Below are 8370 nucleotides of genomic sequence, written 5' to 3'. Positions count from 1 at the left end.
GAAAGGTCCTGGGTTCAAATTTGATCTCAGAAACACTTCCTAGCTGTATGACCCTGGGCAAGTCACTTTACCCCAATTGCCTAGCCCTTACTGTTCTTCTGCCTTGGAACTGATAGTTAGTATTAATTCTAAGAGAGAAGGTAAGGTTTAAAAAAAATATCTCTCTCAGAAGAGAGTTGATGGACAATACACCAAGAGGGAGAGAATGATGCTTTCCCAGGAATGTAGATGGGCAGCATAGAGGTAAGTTGTGGAGACATCTGAAAGATATAGCTATCTCCAAATGGAAGTAAATTGTTTGAGAATGGCCTAGATGAATGGGAGATAGGAAACATCCACCTAGGGAACCTCCCTAGGGCCAGTAAAGCATTGGGTTTTTGACACCAAGTTTATTTTGATAATTGGAATAAGGAGAAAGAGTAGGAAGGGTCCTAAAACTACAGATCTAGACTCAAATCAACTTCTACGCACCTCTTGAGAGGTTCTCTGCCTTGCTTCTGTAGGCCCTGCCTATCCACTCCCTGCTCTTACCAAAAAACCCAAATGCTATCTGACTATCTGCTCATCTAAATACCCAGACTGTCTTTAAGACAAGTTTACAAGAATTAGGATTGCATGTGCATCCTAGCCTTTAACAGATAAAATATAGCATGAGGCACCAGTATCACCTTGTTAAGATCAGGTCAGGGAAGGGCACAAGGACCACCAATCCCTTTACATTTCCCTCATTGTACCTGTATTTAGCTACTTCATTGAGATTCACAATAAAAACCAAAGTCTTATGCTTTGCTGTTTGATCACTTAACTTTTACTTCTCCAGTCATCCAAGAGGAAGGAGGAACTGTTGATGTGTAAGGATAAGTGCTAAGAAATGGAGTAAAATTCAGATTGTCTTTTTTTTTTAAACCCTTACCTTCCATCTTGGAATCAATATTGGAATCAGTATTGGCTCCAAGGCAGAAGAGCATGAAGGACTAGGCAATGGGGACCAAGTGACTTGCCCAGGCTCACACAGCTGGAAAGTGTCTGAGGCCAGATTTGAACTTAGGACCTCCCATCTCTAGACCTGGCTCTCAATTCACTGAGCCATCCAACTGCTCCCCATAGATTGTCTTTAATAGGAAAGGAGGAGAATTTGGATATAGACCCTGGGAGAGGATTCTGGAAGGAGAGAAGGATCTTGGGAGTTTTTACTGGCATTAACTGTCACTCCTGATTCTGGGTTTCCCCTGAGCTGGAAGGAAGAATTTTGCTCTGGCATCTCCTAGGAAAACCTAATCTTGTGGAAAGATTTAGGGATTCCTGGGTTGGAGAATTGCCATTGGAGGAGACTACCTTTTTGCTGGAGTACAGAGACCAACCTATCTGAGAGCTACCAGTCAAATCAGCCAGAAAGCCCCAAAGACTTCAAATCCAGTCAAGCAGTTGGCTCTTGCCTCCAACTGTTTCCCAGTCACATTCCCAATGGAATCTTCCTTTGATTGACAGATGACCCATCTCCAGCTTCTGTCCTTTGCATGCATGCCTCTTCCACAATGCTAAATAGGTTGATAAAACCATATATGTGTTATTCAAGTATGTTTATACAAATTTGGAGGGAAGGAAAAAAGTCATGATGTGGTTGAAGAACAGGATGACATTTAGTTCATGTTAGCAGTTAAAAGCAAGCATTCATTTTGCTTAATGTGAGGCCAAGTTATGTATGATTTGTGGTATATGTGTCTACTGTTCCTACATTTTTCCCATATGAGAACTTTTCTGTTTTAAACCAAAAATAAATAAGGGAGATGGTTCTAATCACAGCCATTTCACCTCCCCTTGACTCCATAATCCCAACTACTTTTCTTTTTTAAATTTATGTTTCAAAAATATGAACTTGACAATCACTAACAAAGCATTTCCATATACAAAGGATAGAAAATGAAAACTGCAGATGGTATCTTGGATCTTCCAGGTAAAGCCTGTCTTTAAAACATATGTGTAAATGTTTTAGAACACAGAGGTTCTTTTCCTTTTTCCCTGATCGCTTTGGGAAATAAACCTAATAGTGATATTGCTGGGTCAAAAGGTATACACAGTTTTATAATTCTGGGTGTAATTCCAAATTGCTTTCCAAAATGGTTGGATCAGTTCACAGTTCCACCAGCAGTGTATTAGTGTTTCTATTTTTCCACATCCCCTCCAATATTAGTCATTTTGTCCTTTTATTGTTTTAGCCAGTCTGATAGTTGTGAGATATATCAGAGCTGTCTTGATATGCATTTCTTTAAACAATAATGATTTAGAGCATTTTTCCATTGGGGGATGGCTAAACAAGTTGTGGCATATGATTGTGATGGAATACTACTGAGCCAGCAGAAATGAGGCGTAGGTTAATTTTAAATAAACATGGAAAGACCTACATGAAATTATGAAGAGTGAAATGAGTAGAACCAAGGGAATATTATATACAGCAACAGAAATCCTTTTGAAAAATGACTTGTGTACATCCACCTCCAGAGAAAGAATTGATAAATAGAAATATCCAAGATATAGTGTTATATATACATATAGTGGTAGTCTCTTGGTGACTGAGAATGACTATTGTCTTTGTGCATTATCATCTATTGATGTACCCTCATGTGGCTTTGGAGTCCAAAGGCTGAGGCACAGTCTGTGGCACATGGGGCCTGGGACGCCAGTTGTTATGGGAGGTGCGGTTGTGGCCTGGTGTCGGCGTTCACGCGCAGCGGCAAGACGTCAACGTTGTTCATCTTCAAAGGTGGCGGCGGCTGGTTAATGTGGGTTTGCCAGCTGCTTCTGTCAGAGGCAGCGAGTTCTAGCTGCTTTGGTGTAATGCCAGCCCACTTCAGGTTGGACTTTAGCTGATCCTTGAATCTTCTCTTTGGTCGGCCTTGTTTCCTGAGTCCAGCTGACAGTTCACCGTAGAATACCTGTCTTGGTATTCGCTGTGGGTCCATGCGGAGGACGTGTCCAGACCATCGTAGCTGGGTTCTGAGGACCATGACTTCAATGCTGGTGGAGTTGGCTCTGTCGAGGACTTCCTGCTTGGTGATTCGGTCCTGCCATCGGATCCTCATGATTGACTGGAGGGAGCATTGGTGGAATTGCTCCAGCTGCTTCATGTGCTTCCGGTACAGTGTCCATGTCTCACAGCCTTACAGGAGCAAGCTGAGGACCACTGCGTTGTACACTTTGAGCTTTGTCGCAGTGCTTACACCGCTGTGTTGGAGGACTTTGCAGTGCAGCCGCCCGAGTGCCTGGCTGGCCTTTTGGATCCTGGCATTGATCTCGTGGTCTAGGGACCCGTCGTTGGTGATGGTGCTGCCCAGGTACTTGAGAGTGTTGACATTAGAAAGCTGCGTGCCGTCGATTGTAATGCCCGGCTGGTTCGTTGGCCTCCCTGGTACAGGTTGGAATAGCACCTCTGTTTTGCTGAGGCTGATAGTCAGGCCAAACAATTTTGTTGCGGTGGAGAACCTGTCCACAATGGTTTGGAGACGATTTTCTTGGTGGGCCACGAGAGCACAGTCATCTGCGAAGAGAGCTTCCAGGATGAGTCTCTCTGTTGTCTTTGTTTTTGCAGTCAGGCGGTGAAGGTCGAATAGTGAGCCAGCCAGTCGGTATTTGATGTAGACGCCCAGGTCTAGATCCATCACAGCATGTCGTAATACTTGGGTGAAGTATAGCTTGAATAGCACCAGAGCGAGGACACAGCCTTGTTTCACGCCATTGGAGATGTTGAAGCGATCGGAAGTCTCTCCACCAGATAGGACTTCCCCTGTCATGTCGATATGAAAGAGCTGCATCAGTTTGATGAAATTTGCTGGGCAACCGAGCTTGCTGAGGATCACCCACAATGCGTCCCTGTTCACTGTGTTGAACACCTTTGTCAGGTCTATGAAGACAATGTAGAGACGCAGGTTCTGCTCAAGGCATTTTTCCTGCATTTGCCTCACCGTGAAGACCATGTCGATGGTGCTGCGATCTGGTCGGAAGCCACATTGTGATTCAGGCAGGTTCTGCTCTGAAACAGATGACAGGAGTCTGTTGAGTATAACACGGGTGAGGATCTTTCCAGCAGTGGAGAGTAGTGAGATGCCTCTGTAGTTGTCACAGGCTGATCGTGCACCTTTGTTCTTGTATATATCTTTGTGTCAAATGATGTCTTCTCTAATGAGGGGAGGGAAAGGAGAAAAGGAGGGTGTTACATGGGATTTTTAATCTAACAAATAAATAAATAAATTTAAATTTTAAAATACATATGTGCTGTAGCATAGTAGCACTAAAATTGTTCTTATATGTGCCCCTTCTAAACTTCCTTCTGTTCTCTCTTGTGTATTTTAACATTTTATTATTCTTGTCTTCCCTTCTTTCTATCACTATCAGTATCCTCTGTCCTGATGCACAACATTCCCTCTTCCCCCCAATAAAACCTGTTCCCTTATAACAAATAAGTATGGTCAAGCAAAATAAATTTGTGTTATGTTGGTCATGCCTATTTTGCATCTTCTCTAGACTCTCTCCTCCAACTTGCACTGGTATTGGTAGGATGAATCTCAGAGGAGTATGTGTTTATTTTATATATGCTTATAGTATATGCATACATGTCTCTCTGGATAGAATGTAAGCTGCTTGAAGAGTTTTCCTTTTATCTTTGTCACTTCAATGTTTAACAAGTGCCTGGCCAACATAAGAAGTTCTAACATTCTTTATTTTTTTTTTAACTCTTACTTTCCATCTTAGAATCAATATTGTATATTGGTTCTAAGGCAGAAGAATGGTAAGGGCTAGGCAATGGTGGTTAAGTGACTTGCACAGGTTCACACAGCTAGGAAGTGTCTGAAGTCAGATTTGAACCCAGGACCTCCATCTCTAGGCCTGGTTTTCTCTCCACTGAGCCACCCAGCTGTCCCAATAACTTCTAAATAACTACTTTAATAACTAACTGATTGATGATTGTATATACTTTCTAGGATTCAGTGAAACTAGGATACTTGTCATCTCCCATATATGCCCAGCCTTTTCTCAAGCTATTTCTTATGCCTAGAATGCTTTTTACCTGTGCCTAGATTCTTTTTCTTGTTCACAAGTTTAAGAATGGTCCTAAAGTTTAAGAATCCTAAAAATCTTGTGGAAATCTAAGTTGTGGTCTGTCTTTATAGTTTCACATTGCTACTAAGCCAACTTGGAAGGAGTCTGATCAGTTCTACCTTACATTTAATATCATATTTCTTTCCTTTAAATTATTTATTCATTTTAAGTGGCAAGAAAAAAATGTTTTTCATTTGAAAAATCCTAGGGAAGTGATATAGAATCTATGTCAATCGAGAAACCAATTGATTCTTTCAAATAATAAGCTACAGGCAAGAGAAAATTCTTCCTAATACAGGATAATTTTAAAGCATTATTAAATTTACAATAATATCCACCATTAATTATTTATGCTTGGGAATGAATTTTAAATCATATATTTTGGAGCTCATGATCACATTGACCTGGCATAGTCTGTACTGCAGTACTTAGCAATATTGTTCTCTTCATTTGTTAGATAAAATTCCCAAATCAGTAGAATTTACCTGGAAACCATTTACTTAATTTTAAAATGATTTTACTCCTTTATTATCATTTATTTATCCTTGGGGTTAGAATGAATTCTTGGATCTTGCTTCCAAGCATTTACTAACACATTCATCTGCCCTACCTAATTAAATACTAGAATGACACAAATGGAATCATTTTTTATTCTAGCCCTATTGAAGAATCTAGAATAAGGTTTTTATAGAAAAGTATTTAATTATTCTCTATCTCCTGAAAGGTATGAACCAGGAATTTAGGGAGAGTCTCACTGCTTGAGGGTAATATCTACAATTAGCATAAGAAATGATGCTTCCTAGCATGAGAAGTAGGGAGATGGGGAGGAGAAAGGACCAGGAGAAACAAGAGAGTCCCACTGTGCTCCCTTTCTTTTCCATTTAGGTTCTCTTTGGCAGATTAAGAGTTATAATGTATGTAATGGAGCTTTGTACATGCCCAGATTACTTCAAATGGAGGCATCCATGTGAGAGATGCCAGGGACTTGCTTCTGGAAGAAGACAATCTACATTGTCTTTCCTTGTGGGTAGAATCTTTTTCCATTGGTAGGGTAATTGGGATGGGCTTGTGCTAAGAATTCCCAGACTGAGACCATCTTATCCTCTTTCTGGCAATGTCCAGAGAGGGAAGAAGTACAGGTGCCATGTACTAAACTAGGTATGGGGAGTCCCAACATCTCTCTATTTGGGTTCTATGGCCCTGAGAAATAGGCTTGGGATTTTGGTCTGTTTCATTTGTCTTTTTCAGTACTAGGCACAAGAGGTAGAGTCTTTGGATCTGGGAGATGAGGTCATAGTAACTTTGAAATTAGGAGTCCAGGATGGATGGTGTTTCCAGTCCACTAGGAAAGCCCTAAAAGTCGGAGTACTGTAAAAAACAGACTCGAACTCTGGACTTCAATCCCCAGAAGTCCTTGCTCCACTTCCCCAGAATGCTTTGAATTCTCACGTGGGCCAAGATCGAGAATGTATTTAACCTGATTGCAAAGGTTTTTGAGCTCTCTTTTGGACTTCCGTTTTGGGGCAGACATGGCTTTTCCATAATGTAGGTGAGGTCTTGTCTAGGCCTCTCTGGCCTAGGCACGTTTTCCTTATCCTATATTTTCTTTAATCCTTAATCTTCAATAAACCTCTAAAAATATAATACTCCTTGCAGAGAGAAACTAATTTCTACCTGCCTCGGTCTCCCCTAAATTTTAATCTTTACAGTTTCAGGATACAAACCTTAGGCAAGAGGGTTAGACTTTGAATTTTGTAAAATATATCCTATTTAAGAATTAAGTTTAGTTATGAAGATGGATAATCTTTCTTCTCTACCTCACCACAGGCAGCTGGTGACAAAGCACATAGAGTGCTGAACCTGAAGTTAGGAAAACCTGAGTTCAAATCCGACCTCAGCTACCTAGTGGTTGTGTAACTCTGGCAAGTCTCTCTACCCCTATTTGCTTCAGGGATAATAACACCAACCTATTAAGGTTGTTGTGAGAATCAATTGAGATGATATCTGTAAAAAAAGGCCTGGCACATAGTAGGTACAATATAAATACTTATTCCCTTCCCCTATTCTCTTCCTCTATGAGAAAGAGCAAATAGGTAGGAGGAAAACATTGAGGACAATTTCATAAAAACCCAGAGAGGAGAAAGTATCCATGAGATAAGTCACAAAAGATAAAAATTGAGAAAAGGCTATTAGATTTGTCAATTTTAAAAATCAGTAGTAACTTTCAGCTAAATTATGAATCAGATGCCAGATTTGAGGCGTTAGAAGAGAATGAGGGGAGAGGAAGTAGGAGAACTGAGTATAGACACATTTTTCAAAATGTTTAACTGAGGAGTGATGGTAATAGAGAGTCTGTCCATGTCATTGAGGATTAAGACTGACCCCCACCATAATCAGTGGATCTAGGAATATGAGAAAAAGTAACTAGGTGGCTAGGGATGTAGTGGGGATGGGAGAGAACTTAGTCTGAGAAAGTTACAGAAGGCTGAAGGACTAAGACAGGAAGAAATTTCAGATAAAAGAAAAGTTTGTCAGTTTGGAAAGGTGTCACAGAGGACACCATGGAAGAGATAAATATATCTGGAGTAGGACATTGTGGGAAAGGGTTGAGGATTGTAAAAAATAGACTCGAATACAGGACCACAATCCCCACAAGCCTTTGCTCCACTTACCCAGAATGCCTTGTAATCTCACCTGGGCCGAGATCGAGAAGGTATTTAAGCTGATTCAAAGGCTTTTGAGGGGTCTTTTTGGACTTCCGTTTTGGAGCAGCCGGTCTCTTGCGTGATGTGAGGTTATTTTGTCTAGGCCTCTGGCCTAGGCACATGTTTCTTACTTGTATATTCTTTAATCTTTAACCTTTAATAAACCTCTAAAAAATATAATACTCCTTGCAGAGAGAAACTAATTTCTACCTGCCTCAGTCTCCCCATCTCCCCTAAATTTTAATCTTTACAGGATGTTGGGAACAAAGGAGTAAGGATTGGGTTCATTTCACATACATGCAAATAATGTTAAACAATGAAGAGATGCCCATGAATATGAGGGCATAAATGTTAGAACCAAAGTGCTGAGGGCTGTTCTATGGTCAATAGGATTAATATATCTCCAGTCCTCCACACTGTTTCTCAACATGGCTTAAGACCAGATAGCTTTTTTTTTTCTGCTTTTGACTCATATTGAGCTTGCTATCTAATAGAATCAAATTAATTTTTTATAAAAACTCTTAGTATATAGTCATGCATTCCCAATTCTGTATTTGTGAAGTTGATCATC

Source organism: Monodelphis domestica, chromosome 2, assembly GCF_027887165.1.
Source record: "Monodelphis domestica isolate mMonDom1 chromosome 2, mMonDom1.pri, whole genome shotgun sequence".
In the NCBI taxonomy this organism is placed as follows: domain Eukaryota; kingdom Metazoa; phylum Chordata; class Mammalia; order Didelphimorphia; family Didelphidae; genus Monodelphis; species Monodelphis domestica.
This window is presented reverse-complemented; position numbering follows the sequence as displayed.